This window comes from Sciurus carolinensis, chromosome X (genome assembly GCF_902686445.1).
Source record: "Sciurus carolinensis chromosome X, mSciCar1.2, whole genome shotgun sequence".
NCBI lineage: Eukaryota > Metazoa > Chordata > Mammalia > Rodentia > Sciuridae > Sciurus > Sciurus carolinensis.
Genome location: NC_062232.1, coordinates 42,064,813 through 42,078,871, shown reverse-complemented (window position 1 = coordinate 42,078,871; position 14,059 = coordinate 42,064,813). Strand labels below are relative to the sequence as shown.

The following is a 14,059-nucleotide window of genomic DNA, read 5'->3' as shown; positions in this document are numbered from 1 at the left end:
ATCCTAGCTAGCTATTGGTTCATCAGTCAGCCTGTAAGTCTCCTTCTCAGGAGACTTGTTAGTCTGCAGAATTCCAATATTTAGGAGAAGCTCCTGTGCCATTCTTTCTCTTTTCCTTTCTTTTCAGCCCCGAGTGGATGCTCTAGTCGTCCGCCTAATAAAATCTCTGGTGTGAGTTCCCGTGTCTGGAGTGGCTTTCTGTGTGCTGTCACTGGACCGTGACTCTGACCGGGCATCCCAGAGTGCCTGCTCCCCTGGATTTAAGGGTCTGAGTTGCCTTGGGACCCAAGCTGAGTCGCATTTTTCTTACATTGGTGCCATGACTCAGATGGGCTCTTTCACTTCCTCTTAGGCAAGTGGAACCCCATCTGATGCCCCAGTGCCCCCTGGACATAGCCTCACCTTTCATTTACCTGGATGCTCTGCTTTGCATGCATCACCAGACTGCAGATTGGTGAGTTCCCTAGGTGAGTACCCCTAGGCCGACTTAAACACTCCTCTGCTGACCTGGAAAGCGACCGTTGAGTGCCTGGGACCCTTGAGGCAGTTGAGGAGTGGGGGTACCCCAAGTCAAGATTTTTATAGTTATGGCTGGCCCCCTTAGTCAGTCTAATCTGACAGGTGGGTTCCTGGTCTTTATGATGGAGAGTCCCTCTTGGGTTAAGGCTTCTTTTCTCATTCCTCTCGAAATTCCTAGCACCAGGTCCTCAACCTCCTCGGCTTTTGCCCAGCACACACTGATGTTTGGGTGACGAACCCTTCATTGTGTCCCTTCTTGTTTTCAGTCAATTAGTCCAACCTTGGGACACTGAGGCACAGACTTGACTATTTATCCATCTCCACCATGGGATCTGGGTCCTCCATTCCAGCAGATTCACCCCTGGGATATGTATTAGACAACTTTAGAACCCTTCACCTGACCCCTGGCTTAAAGCCATCAAAACTTATTCATTTGTGTAACGATATTTGGCCACAGTACCGTTTAGATAATCAATCCAAATGGCCAGTAAATGGCTCCTTGGACCCCGATATTTTATGGGTTTTATACAACTTTTGTGAGCGATCGGGCAAGTGGAAAGAGATTCCTTATGTTCTTTCTTTTTCTTTTCTACACACTAAAATTGATCTTTTCTTGCAAGCCTAACCACTCCCATACTGGCCTCCTCCAGCCCCTGCTCCTCCATCTCCTTTGCTCCACTCTGCTTCTACTTCTGCCTCTCCACCCAGTCCACCCACCACATGGTCCCGAGCACATGTTCTAGCCCCCCTATGGGAGGTGGCTGGTGTAGAAGGAGTGATGAGTCCATGTTCCTTTTTCACTCTCCGATCTTTCCCAAATAGAGAAGTGGCTAGTCTCCTTCACCTTTGACTCCTTGACCTTCATTAAGGAATTTCAATATCTTAGTCTTATGATCTTACGCGGCATGACATTTACATGATTATGTCCAACACCTTGACCCCTGAGGAGCACAGGAGAGTCTGGGAACAAGTGCACAATTTTGCAGATGAGGTTCACCAATCGACCTCAGCCCACCCCATTGGGACTGAAGCAGTACCAGATATGGAGCCCCAGTGGGACTATAACATGGGGGCCAGGCAGCAGCAGAAAGACCAGTTTGAAACCTGTGTCCTCGCAGGTCTCTGAAAAGTTGCCATTAAACCCATTAATGATGATAAACTTCAGGAAGTAATACAGGACAAAACTGAAAACCCATCCTCATTTCTGAGTTGCCTCACAGAGGCCATGCTCAAATATAGTAACCAGGACCCTGAAACTCCAGAGGGACGGCAGCTACTTATGACTATTTTTCCCAAAGCTACCCTGACATAAAGGCTAAATTGAGGTGGTTGGATAGGCTCCCCTTATCCCACAGCCAGAGGTTCTAGCAGTGGCATTCAAGGTTTATAATGGAGGGGAAGAAAAAAAAAAATTGAAATACCAAATGCTGACCAAAGCTTTTCAGCCAGCTAGACCTGCACAACTGGCCACTGCTGAGGTCACCCTAACTCTCAGAAGACCTCTAGGCCCATGCTTCAAGTGTGGAAAAGAGGGCCACTGGGCATGAGCCTGCCCCAACCCCCAGCAGCCCTTGTCCATCAGGTCCTTGTCCAAAATGCCATCACCCGGGACATTGGGCAGTGGCTTGCCCTGGTGCTCAGAGAAGTGCCAGGTCACACTCACTCCCTTGCCCCAGTGACTTACTGGGATTGGCAATGGATGACTGAAGGGGCCCAGGACTTTTACACCCAACAACCGTCACTACTCAGGAGCCCCGGGTGACCCTTAGGGTGGCAGGCAGGCAGATCCCTTTCCTTATAGATACTGGAGCCACCTTCTCAGTGCTGTGAGAGTTTTGGGGGCCCACTTCCCCTGCCAAATCCTCCATTGTCAGGGTAGAGGGAAAAACTATACAACCCCCTACAAACCCCTCCAATAAGTTTCCATATAGGGCAAATCTGCTTCACTCATTCATTTTTGATAATTTCTACATGTCCCATTTCCCTCCTGGGAAGGGACATCCTAACAAAATTGGGTGCCTCTATTTCCTTCTCACTCACCATGTACCTCAGCCAAGACTCCTCTGCTATTCCATTCCTTATGACTCTGCAGAAATATACAACTGAAACTGAGTCTTCATATCCCCTTCCTCCCTCCCTTGTTGACCCCAAGGTCTGGGACACCCACACACCCTCTGTAGCCAAATGCTTACCTGTACTCATTCGCATGAAGGACCCAACATCCTACCCAGCCCAAGCCCAATATCTCCTTCACCAAAGGAGCCTCTTAGGACTTTAACCAGTCATCCAGGATTTAAGGCAGAAAGACTTCCTGCACCCTGCCAACTCACTTTATAACACTCCAATCCTGGCTGTTAGGAAGCCTAATGGATCTTACCATTTAGTGCAAGACCTCCGCATCACTAACTCAGCAGTGGTCCCCATCTTTCCCATTGTATCCAATCCTTACACCTGCTTTCTTCTATCCCTTCTTCCACCACATACTTTTCAGTACTAGATTTGAAGGATGCGTTTTTCACTGTCCCACTTCACCCTGATTCACAGGATCTCTTTGCTTTTACCTGGACTGACACTTTCACTCAAGTTTCTTTTTTTTTTTTTTTTCATCTCTAGCTCTTTTTATTTTTTATTTTTTATTTTATTTATTTATTTTTTTTTTTACATTTACATAGGGTAATGATGTTTATTTTATTTTTCCCCTCCCACCACCCCTCCCACCCCTCTTTTCCCTCTACACAGTCCTTCTTTCCTTCATTCTTGCCGCTCTCCTTAGCCTAACTCTAAACCTAACCCTAAACCTAATGCTAGCCCCTCCCACCCCCCATTATATGTCCTCATCCGCTTATCAGCGAGATCATTTGTCCTTTAGTTTTTTGAGATTGGCTTATCTCACTTAGCATGATATTCTCCAATTTCGACCATTTGCCTACAAATGCCATAATTTTATCATTGTTCATTGCGGAGTAATATTCCATTGCATAAATATGCCACAGTTTCTTTATCCATTCATCAACTGAAGGGCATCTAGGTTGGTTCCACAATCTGGCTATGGTGAATTGAGCAGCAATGAACATTGATGTGGCTGTATCTCTGTAGTATGCTGATTTTAAGTCCTTTGGGTATAGACCAAGGAGTGGGATAGCTGGGTCAAATGGTAGTTCCATTCCAAGCTTTCTGAGGAATCTCCACACTGCTTTCCAGAGTGGTTGCACTAATTTACAACCCCACCAGCAATGTATGAGTGTTCCTTTTTCACCACATCCTGGCCAACACCTATTGTTGCTTGTATTCTTGATAATCGCCATTCTAATTGGGGTGAGATGAAATCTTAGGGTAGTTTTGATTTGCATTTCCCTTATTACTAGGGATGTTGAACATTTTTTCATATATCTGTTGATGACTTGTACATCTTCTTCTGTGAAGTGTCTGTTCATTTCCTTAGCCCATTTGTTGATTGGATTATTTGTATTCTTTGTGTAGAGTTTTTTGAGTTCTTTATAGATTCTGGAAATTAGCGCTCTATCTGAGGTATGGTTGGCAAAGATATTCTCCCACTCTGTAGGCTCTCTCTTCACATTTCTGATAGTTTCCTTTGCTGAGAGAAAGCTTTTAAGTTTGAATCTATCCCAGTTGTTGATTCTTGCTTTTATTTCTTGTGCTATGGGAGTCCTGTTGAGGAAATCTGATCCTGAGCCAACAAGTTGAAGATTTGGACCTACTTTTTCTTCTATAAGATGCAGGGTCTCTGGTCTGATTCCAGGGTCCTTGATCCATTTTGAGTTGAGTTTTGTGTAGGGTGAGAGATAGGGGTTTAATTTCATTCTATTGCATATGGTTTTCCAGTTTTCCCAGCACCATTTGTTGAAGAGGTTATCTTTTCTCCATTGCATATTGTTGGAACCTTTGTCTAGTATGAGAAAATTGTATTTATTTGGGTTTGTGTCCATGTCCTCTATTCTGTACCATTGATCTACCTGTCTATTTTGGTACCAATACCATGCCGTTTTTGTTACTATTGCTTTGTAGTAGAGTTGAAGATCTGGTATTGCAATACCCCCTGCTTCGCTCTTGCTACTGAGGATTGCTTTAGCTATTCTAGGTTTTTTATTCTTCCAGATGAATTTCATAATTGCTTGCTCTATTTCTGCAAGGTACATCATTGGGATTTTAATTGGAATTGCATTGAATCTGTATAGCACTTTAGGTAGTATAGCCATTTTGACGATATTAATTCTGCCTATCCAGGAACATGGGAGATCTTTCCATCTTCTAAGGTTTTCTTGAATTTATTTCTTTAGTGTTCTGTAGTTCTCATTGTAGAGGTCTTTCACCTCTTTTGTGAGATTGATTCCCAAGTATTTTATTTTTTTTTGATGCTATTGTGAATGGGGTAGTTTTCCTAATTTCTCTTTCTGAAGATTCATCACTTATGTATAAAAATACATTGGATTTATGAGCATTGATCTTGTAAATTGCTACTTTACTGAATTCACTTATGAGTTCTAAAAGTTTTCTGGTGGAATTTCCAGGTTCCTCTAAATATATAATCATGTCATCAGCGAACAGGGATAGTTTGAGTTCTTCTTTTCCTATTCGTATCCCTTTAATTTCTTTGGTTTGTCTGATTGCTCTGGCTAGAGTCTCAAGGACGATGTTGAATAGAAGCGGTGAAAGAGGGCATCCCTGCCTTGTTCCAGTTTTTAGGGGGAACGCTTTCAGTTTTTCACCATTTAGAATGATATTAGCCATGGGCTTAGCGTAGATTGCCTTTATAATGTTTAGGAATGTTCCCACTACCCCAATTTTTTCTAATGTTTGGAGCATGAAGGGATGCTGTATTTTATCGAATGCTTTTTCTGCATCTATGGAAATAATCATGTGATTCTTAACTTTAAGTCTGTTGATATGGTGAATGACATTTATTGATTTCCGAATGTTGAACCAACCTTGCATCCCTGGGATAAAACCCACTTGATCGTGGTGCACTATCTTTTTAATATATATTTGTATGCGATTTGCTAAAATTTTGTTGAGAATTTTTGCATCGATGTTCATTAAGGATATTGGTCTGAAATTTTCTTTCCTTGATGTGTCTCTGTCTGGTTTAGGTATCAGGGTGATATTGGCTTCATAGAACGAGTTTGGTAGGGTTCCCTCCTCTTCTATTTCATGGAATAGTTTGAGTAGTATTGGAATGAGCTCTTCTTTAAAGGTTTTGTAGAACTCGGCTGAGAACCCATCTGGTCCCGGACTTTTCTTTGTTGGTAGGCTTTTGATGACCTCTTCTATTTCATTGCTTGAAATTGGTTTATTTAAGTTGTGTATGTCCTCCTCGTTCAGTTTAGGTAGTTCATATGTCTCTAGAAATTTGTTGATGTCTTCGAGGTTTTCTGTTTTGTTGGAGTATAGATTTTCGAAATAGCTTCTAATTATGTTTTGTATTTCACTCGTGTCTGTTGTGATGTTTCCTTGTTCATTCCAAATTTTAGTAATTTGAGTTTTCTCCCTCTTTCTCTTTGTTAGTGTGGCTAAGGGTTTATCAATTTTATTTATTTTTTCAAAGAACCAACTATTTATTTTGTTAATTTTTCCAATTGTTTCTTTTGTTTCGATTTTGTTGATTTCAGCTCTGATTTTAACTATTTCCTGTCTTCTACTACTTTTGGTATTGGTCTGCACTTCTTTTTCTAGTGCTTTGAGCTGTAGTGTTAAGTCGTTTATTTGTTGATTTCTACTTCTTTTATTGAATGTGCCCCATGAAATAAATCTTCCTCTAAGTACTGCTTTCGGAGTATCCGAGAGATTTTGATATGATGTGTCTTTGTTCTCATTACTTCTAAGAATTTTTTAATTTCCCTCCTGATGTCTTCTGTTATCCATTCATCATATAATAGTGTATTATTTAATCTCCAGGTATTGGAGAAGTTTCTGTTTTTTATTCTGTCATTTATTTCTAATTTCAATCCATTATGATCTGATAGAGTACAAGGTAGTATCTCTATCTTCTTGTATTTGCTAACAGTAGCTTTGTGGCATAAAATATGGTCTATTTTAGAGAAGGATCCATGTGCTGCTGAGAAGAAAGTGTATTCGTTCTTTGTTGGATGGTATATTCTATATATGTCCGTTAAGTCTAAATTGCTGATTGTGTTGTTGAGATCTATAGTTTCTTTATTCAATTTTTGTTTGGACGATCTATCCAGTGGTGAGAGAGGTGTGTTAAAATCGCCTAGTATTATTGTTTTGTGGCCTATTTGATTTCTGGAATTGAGAAGGATTTGTTTGACATACGTGGATAAGCCAATGTTCGGGGCATAGATGTTTATGATTGTTATGTCTTGCTGATTTATGCTTCCCTTAAGCAGCATGTAATGTCCTTCTTTATCCCTTCTGACTAGTTTTGGCTTGAAGTCCACATTATCTGAGATGAGGATGGATACTCCAGCTTTTTTGCTGTGTCCGTGTGCATGGTATGTTTTTCCCCATCCTTTCACCTTTAGTCTATGGGTGTCTCTTTCTATGAGGTGAGTCTCTTGCAGGCAGCATATTGTTGGATTTTTCTTTTTAATCCAATCTGCCAGTCTGTGTCTTTTGATTGATGAATTCAGGCCATTAACATTCAGGGTTATTATTGTGATATGATTTGTATTCCCAGTCAATTGACTCATATTTGTTTTTGACATGATTTGGTTTCTCCTTTATTTGGCTATTCCTTTAGGCTAGCGCCTCCTGTTGCTGATTTGCATCATTGTTTTTCATCTCTTCTTCATGGAATATTTTGCTGAGAATGTTCTGTAATGCTGGCTTTCTTTTTGTAAATTCCTTTAGCTTTTGTTTATCATGGAAGGATCTTATTTCATCGTCAAATTTGAAGGTAAGTTTTGCTGGGTATAAGATTCTTGGTTGGCATCCGTTTTCTTTCAGGGCTTGGTATATGTTGTTCCAGGCCCTTCTAGCTTTTAGGGTCTGGATTGAAAAATCTGCTGATATTCTTATTGGTTTCCCTCTGAATGTAATTTGATTCTTTTCTCTCGCGGCCTTTAAAATTCTGTCTTTATTTTGTATGTTAGGTATTTTCATAATAATGTGCCTTGGTGTGGGTCTGTTGTAATTTTGTATGTTTGGAGTTCTATAAGGCTCTTGTACTTGGTTTTCCATTTCATTCTTCAGATTTGGGAAATTTTCTGTTATTATTTCATTGAATAGATTGTTCATTCCTTTGGTTTGTTTCTCTAAGCCTTCCTCAATCCCAATAATTCTTAAATTTGGCCTTTTCATGATATCCCATAATTCTTGTAGATTCTGTTCATGATTTCTTACCATCTTTTCTGTTTGGCCAACTTTGCTTTCAAGATTAAATAATTTGTCTTCAATGTCTGAGGTTCTGTCTTCCAGGTGTTCTATCCTATTGGTTATGCTTTCTATGGAGTTTTTAACTTGGTTTATTGTTTCCTTCATTTCAAGTATTTCAGTTTGTTTTTTTTTTTTTCAGTATCTCTAACTTTATTGAAATGATCTCTTGCTTCCCGTATTTGGTCTTTTAACTGTTGATTGATGCGATCATTTAATGCCTGCATTTGCTCTTCATCTCATCATTCAATGCCTGCATTTGCTCTTTCATCTCCTCATTAGCTTCCCTGATCGTTTTAATTACGTACATTCTGAACTCCCTTTCTGTCATTTCTTCTGCTGTGCTGTCATTGGGTTTTATTGATGTAGTATCTAGGTTTGTTTGGGACATTTTCTTCCCTTGTTTTCTCATATTGGTCAGTTGTCAGTGGGACCCTGAGATATTGCAGTTTTCCGCTACTGGCTTATAATGGCCCGGTAGATTTCCAGTGTATCACCTTCCAGCCTTCAGTAGCCTGATGTCTTGGAGGAATCTGATAAAGCAGCTCATCTGAAGAAAACTGCCCCTAGCCCCCTACTGGTTCCACGGTTTGGAACCGGCTCTGTGCGGAAATGCTCTCACTGTGGGCCTGCGCCGTGCAGCTGGCCGTGTGGGAGGAGCCCACTGCCGGAGTGTGGAAGGCTACCTTGGGAAGACTCTAGCTGCCCTGCCCGTCTCCAATAAGCCACCTCTATCTGGGCCTGCCACCCGGGCCGAGCTTTACCCAGTGGGCAGACTCACCTGTGGCTCTATTTCAGTCTGAGTCTCTCAATGCCTCCCCTTCTTAACTCCTGGGTTCTGGAGCGACTTGGGGTGCAGTCTCCCTCTAGGCCGCCATCTTGGATCGCCCCGTGAAGAGAGCCTGCAGCCGGAGTGGGCAGAGCCGCCTGAAGAGGTCTCTGGCTGCCCTGCCCTAATCCCAGAGGCTGCTTGCTGATCGTGTCTCTCTGCTGGTTCGTTGCTGGAGTACGCTACGCTGCAGTGGCTCCGGGACTCGGAGCTTGTTCTGGTCAGAAAGGCTCTCACTAGCGGGCCAGTTCCGTTCCGAGAACCTGGAGAAGCTGGCTGTGTGGGCGGGGCCCACTGCCGGAGTGCGCAGGGCTGCCTGTGGATGACTCTAGCTGCCCTGCCCGGCTCCGATAAGCCACCTCTATCTGGGCCTACCACCCGGGCCGAGCTTTACCCAGTGGGCAGACTCACCCGTGGCTCTATTTCAGTCCGAGTCTCTCAATGCCTCCCCTTCTTAACTCCAGGGTTCTGGAGCGACTGGGGGTGCAGTCTCCCTCTAGGCCGCCATCTTGGATCGCCCACTCAAGTTTCTTCTCAGCTGACCTGGACAGTTCTCCCACAGGGACTCCGAGATAGCCCTCACCTCTTTGGTCAAACACTGTCTCATGATCTCACCTCTCTCTCATTCGTTTCCTCCTCTCTCTTACAGTATGTTGATATCTTCTATGTAGTTCCTCTCTCAAGGACTCCCAGAGATACAGTTATGTTTCTAAATTTTCTGGCTGACAGGGTTTGTAGGGTCTCTCCAGCAAAGGTGGAGCTTTCCCAGTCTCAGGTTTACTTAGGAGTTAGCCTCTCACCTGGATTTAAGGTCATCACTGTAGAGAGAAAAGCATTGCTGCAGGACATGCCCACTCCATCCACCAAGGAAGAAATCCTTTCCTTTTTTAGGGTTAGCAGGATATTTATGATCCTGGATCCCAAATTTTTCCATCCTGGCAGCTCCCTTATATGAGGCTTCAAAGGGCACTCCCACTGAACCTGTCCTCAACACGGTGGAAGCCCCTTTCTAGAACCTAAGGAAAATCCTTCAAGCCCCAGCCCTGCACCTCCTTGACATAACCAGACCATTCTACCTGTTTGTCTCTGAGAAAAGTGGGTTTGCTCTGGGGGTCTTAGGACACGTGTTCGGTCTCATCTTTGGCCCAGTGGCATACCTATCAACGAGGCTAGACCCCACCATAAGAGGCTGGGCACCATGTCTTAGGGTATTGGCCTCAGCATTTGTCTTAATCCAGGAATCAAAGAAACTTTCCTTTGGGGCTCCCACTGAAGTGCTCTCACCTCATCATCTGTCCGAGCTTCTTAACTTATATGGGTCTGCAAACTCTACCACCCTGTCAGGTGTTAGCCTTGCAAGCTGCTCTTATTGCGGACTCTTCCATTTCCTTTAAGACATGCTCTCCTTTAAATCCAGCCACTCTCTTACCTCTGTCTTCCAACATACATGCTTCAATATCCCAAAGCTGCCTTGAGACCCTGGAGGAGTTACTCTCCTGTCCCTCCAGGAGGGGGCCTTACACAACCCTACTTTCATATGGTTCACTGATGGGAGCTTTTTTCTTCATGAAGGGATCTGAAGGGCTAGATATGCCATTTTCTCTCTGAAAAAGGTTGTAGTGTCAGGACCACTACTCAACAACACCACCAACCAACAGGCAGAAATAGCCATCCTCATTCGCACATTCACCCTTGCAAAGGGAGAAGCCCTCACAATCTACACTGACTCCAAATATGCTTTTCACATTATCCTTTCCCATGCTGCTATTTGGAAAGAGAGGGGCCTTCTTACTACAAAAGGGAACTCTATTACCAACTCTAGCTACATCCTAAATCTCCTTGAGTCTGTTCACCTTCCAGCAACTATAGGCCTTGTACATTGCAGAGCCCATCAGACAGACCAATCATTCATCTCTTCAGGCAACAGCAAGACAGATGAGGAGGCTAAAAGGGCTGCCCTGTCATCCACAGCAGCCCCCATTATGACTTTCCATGATTCCTTACCTCCACCACCCACCAACAGGGAGATGGTACTTTCCTACCTCCACCCCAACCTTTCTTCACTCTTACAATTCGCTAAGACTCATCTGGAACTATCCTCCTCTGACATCTCGTTTCTGAAGGAACTCTTCTCCTCATGTGAAGTTTGCCTATGAACTAATCCTACAGCTGTCAGACCACTCACTTTTCCAACTCACCAAGCCTGTGGCACCATTCCAAGGGTAGACTGGCAACTTGATTTCACTCACATGCCCACAGTAAGAAAGTCTAAATACCTTTTGGTTATGGTAGATACCTTCTCAGAATGGGTTGAAGCCATCCCCACCTCCAAAAAGAGGGCAATAGCTGTCTCTACCTTCATCCTTCGTGAAATCATTCTTCACTTTGGAGTACCTACTTCCTTCCAGTCAGATAATGGACCTGAATTCATTTCCCAAGTTTCCCCAAAACTTGCCAAGGCCCTTGGGGTCCCTTGGCATTTCCACATTTCCTTTCACCCAAAGTCATCAGGCAAAGTAGAAAGAGCAAACCAAACTCTTAAACATGTCTTAACCAAGTTCTTTTTAGAACTTCACCTTGACTGGGTTAAACTTCTGCCCCTTGCTCTTCTGCATCTTTGTTCACTCCCAAAGAAACTGCTAATATTTCCCCTTTTGAGCTGATGTATGGTCTTCCCATCCTTCCCCCTGGGATAATGCTCCTTCGTTCCCTTCTTCCTTCTCATATATCTGTTCCTCTCCTAAACCATATTTGAGCATTTCTATGGGGTATGCCAACTCCTCCCTGCTTAAACCTTTGTCTGGCCCCCCTTGCTCAACCTCTTCAAATTGGAGACCAACTTCTTATCTCTTCTCCTCAGGAGGCTCCAGCCCCTCTGTCTCCCAAATGGCAGGGACCCCATACGGTGATCCTGGCTATGCCAACGACTGTCAGGGTGCAAGATTTACCAGGATGGCTACACATTTCTCGGATTATGCTCTACTCTCAATCCACAAATACCTCTCCAGCTTCTAACCCACAGACTTCTTCTAACCAATGCTCGGCCACCCCTGTGGGACCTCTTCATTTCAGGTTGAAGGACATCAAGCCCTCCACCCTTTCTCCCATTCCAGAGACTGAGGACCAGACAACTGAAGCACCAGACAACCACACCCAGCCATGAGGACTGGACTGCTAGCTACATTCTTGCCTCCCCTACCATTCACCCTGTTTGCTATTTTCCTAACCATTGGATTTTTTTCTCAATAGACATGTTCAAATGCCAGCCGAAAAGGGGGGCCTCTGTCTTTTCCTACAGGAAGAGTGCTGCTCCTATGTCAACCAATCAGGTATTGTTGAGGATAAGATCAAACAGCGACAGGAGGACTTACCTGAGGATTCTCGTGGACCATTTCTGGCAAATTATAGCAGCTTATTCTCTCATTTATATCCCCACTCCTTGTAATTGCCATATTGACCTTTACCTCCTGTACATTAAGATTTGTACAAAATTAAATTCAAAATATTTCTAACCAGACTATTAATCAGCTTGTATTACAGAAATATCAGGATCTCACAGGAAAAGAATCAGAGCCTGGCTACAAGTGCACTCCCCAGAGGAACTATCAGGTCCCAAACTCCAGCCTGCCACAGTGACATCTCTCTCCCCTGAATCAGCTCTACGTCCACACCCAGCAGGAAGCAGTTACTGAAGATGGACCTTCGTCCATGTACCCAAAAGAGATCTTCTTATAAAAACAAAAAAGGGGGAATATAATATAAAGTTGCTCCTCTGCCCTTTACGCTGCAGCCATTTCTCCACCTCTCATCTTACAACCTAGCTTGTCAGTCTGTGAACATCCTAGCTAGCTATTGGTTCATCAGTCAGCCTGTAAGTCTCCTACTCAGTTATTGGTCCCTTGTTAGCCCACCGAACTCCAATATTTAGGAGAAGCTCCTGCACCATTCTTTCTCTTTTCCTTTCTTTCCAGCCCCGAGTGGATGCTCTAGTCGACCGCCTAATAAAATCTCTGGTGTGAGTTCCTGTGTCTGCAGTGGCTTTCTGGGTGCTGTCGCTGGGCCACGACTCAGACTGGGCACCCCAGAGTGCCTGCTCCCCTGGATTTAAGGGTCTGAGCTGCTTTGGAACCCAAGCTGAGCTGCATTTTTCTTACAGTGCTCAGTCAAATAAGTCACTCTCCAAAAGTAAGAGACCTAATATTTTCTCTGATATGTAGAAACTAATCCAAAATGGGGGGAGGGTCAAACAAAAGAATAGAAGTATGATCAGTGGAGTAGAAAAAAGGGGATGAAGGAAAGGGAGGAGGGATGGAATAAGGAAAGACAGTGGAATGAATCTGACCTATCTTTCCTATGTACATATATGAATACACCATCATGATCATCCATGAGACACTAATGAAAAAAAAACTAAATAGCAGAATGATCAGTAGATTATAGTGAAGGGAATGGGGAGGGGAACAGGAGGGGAAGGGGAAGTACTGGGGACTGAATTAGATCAAATTATATGACATCTTTTAAAATTATGTCAAAATGTACTCTATTTTCATGTATAAGTAAAATGAACCAAAAAAAATTTAAACACAATAAAAGTGCTTTTGTTCATACCCAGGGAATGGCCACTTAAAAATATAAAAATACAAGCATGATGGCACACCCCTCTAATCCTGGCCACTCAGGAGGCATTTAAGAAATGCTTGCTTCTTCCAAGTGCAGTGACACATACCTGTAATCCCAGTGGCTCAGATATTGAGGCAGGAGGATTGCAAGTTCAAAGCCAGTCTCAGCAACTTAGCAAGGTCATAAGCAACTTAGTGAGACCCTGACATAAAATAAAAATAAAAGGGCTGGGTTGTGACTCATTGGTTAAGCACCCCTGGGTTCAATCCGTGGTACCAAAAAAACAGAAACAAAATGAAACGAAAACTACTACAAAATGAAAGTTGCACTTATTTGGTACAAGTTGTTTCATCTGTACCACCATCTTCTCCCATTCCCTGAATTTCCGGCTTTCAATTCCACAGGTGCCTACATTACAACTCTTGTTCTTTGTTTCTGGTTAAAAAAAATTAAAAAATCAAAAAACAGTGCCTAGTAGAGGTTGTCTAAAACTTTCAATGGAGACAGAAAAAAAGGTTAAAATAACTTGTGAGTGAGGCTTAAGATAACTCATTGTATGTATGGTTGTAAAAATGTGTGATTGGTTTGAAATGGGATACATGTTCAAATTTTGAGCATTTATAGATTACTAGAAAATTCTTCTGATGTCCAAAGTTTTCACTGTGTAATGATGTCTTGCTGGTTGACAAATTAAAGGTCTCATTGGCCTTGGCTGCCTGCCTGTGGGAGCAACTGATAAGC

At 43.1% G+C, this 14,059-nt stretch overlaps 1 long non-coding RNA gene across 1 annotated transcript in view; it reads left to right on the top strand.

The window, feature by feature from the left end:
• LOC124972493 (uncharacterized) overlaps positions 1–12,845 on the top strand; it is a 40,748-nt gene extending 27,903 nt beyond the window's left edge. Inside the window, exon 3 of the long non-coding RNA XR_007106468.1 lies at positions 12,227–12,845. This is a non-coding gene — a long non-coding RNA (uncharacterized LOC124972493). The remainder of the gene's footprint in view (positions 1–12,226) is intronic.
• Positions 12,846–14,059: the final 1,214 nt, after the last annotated feature.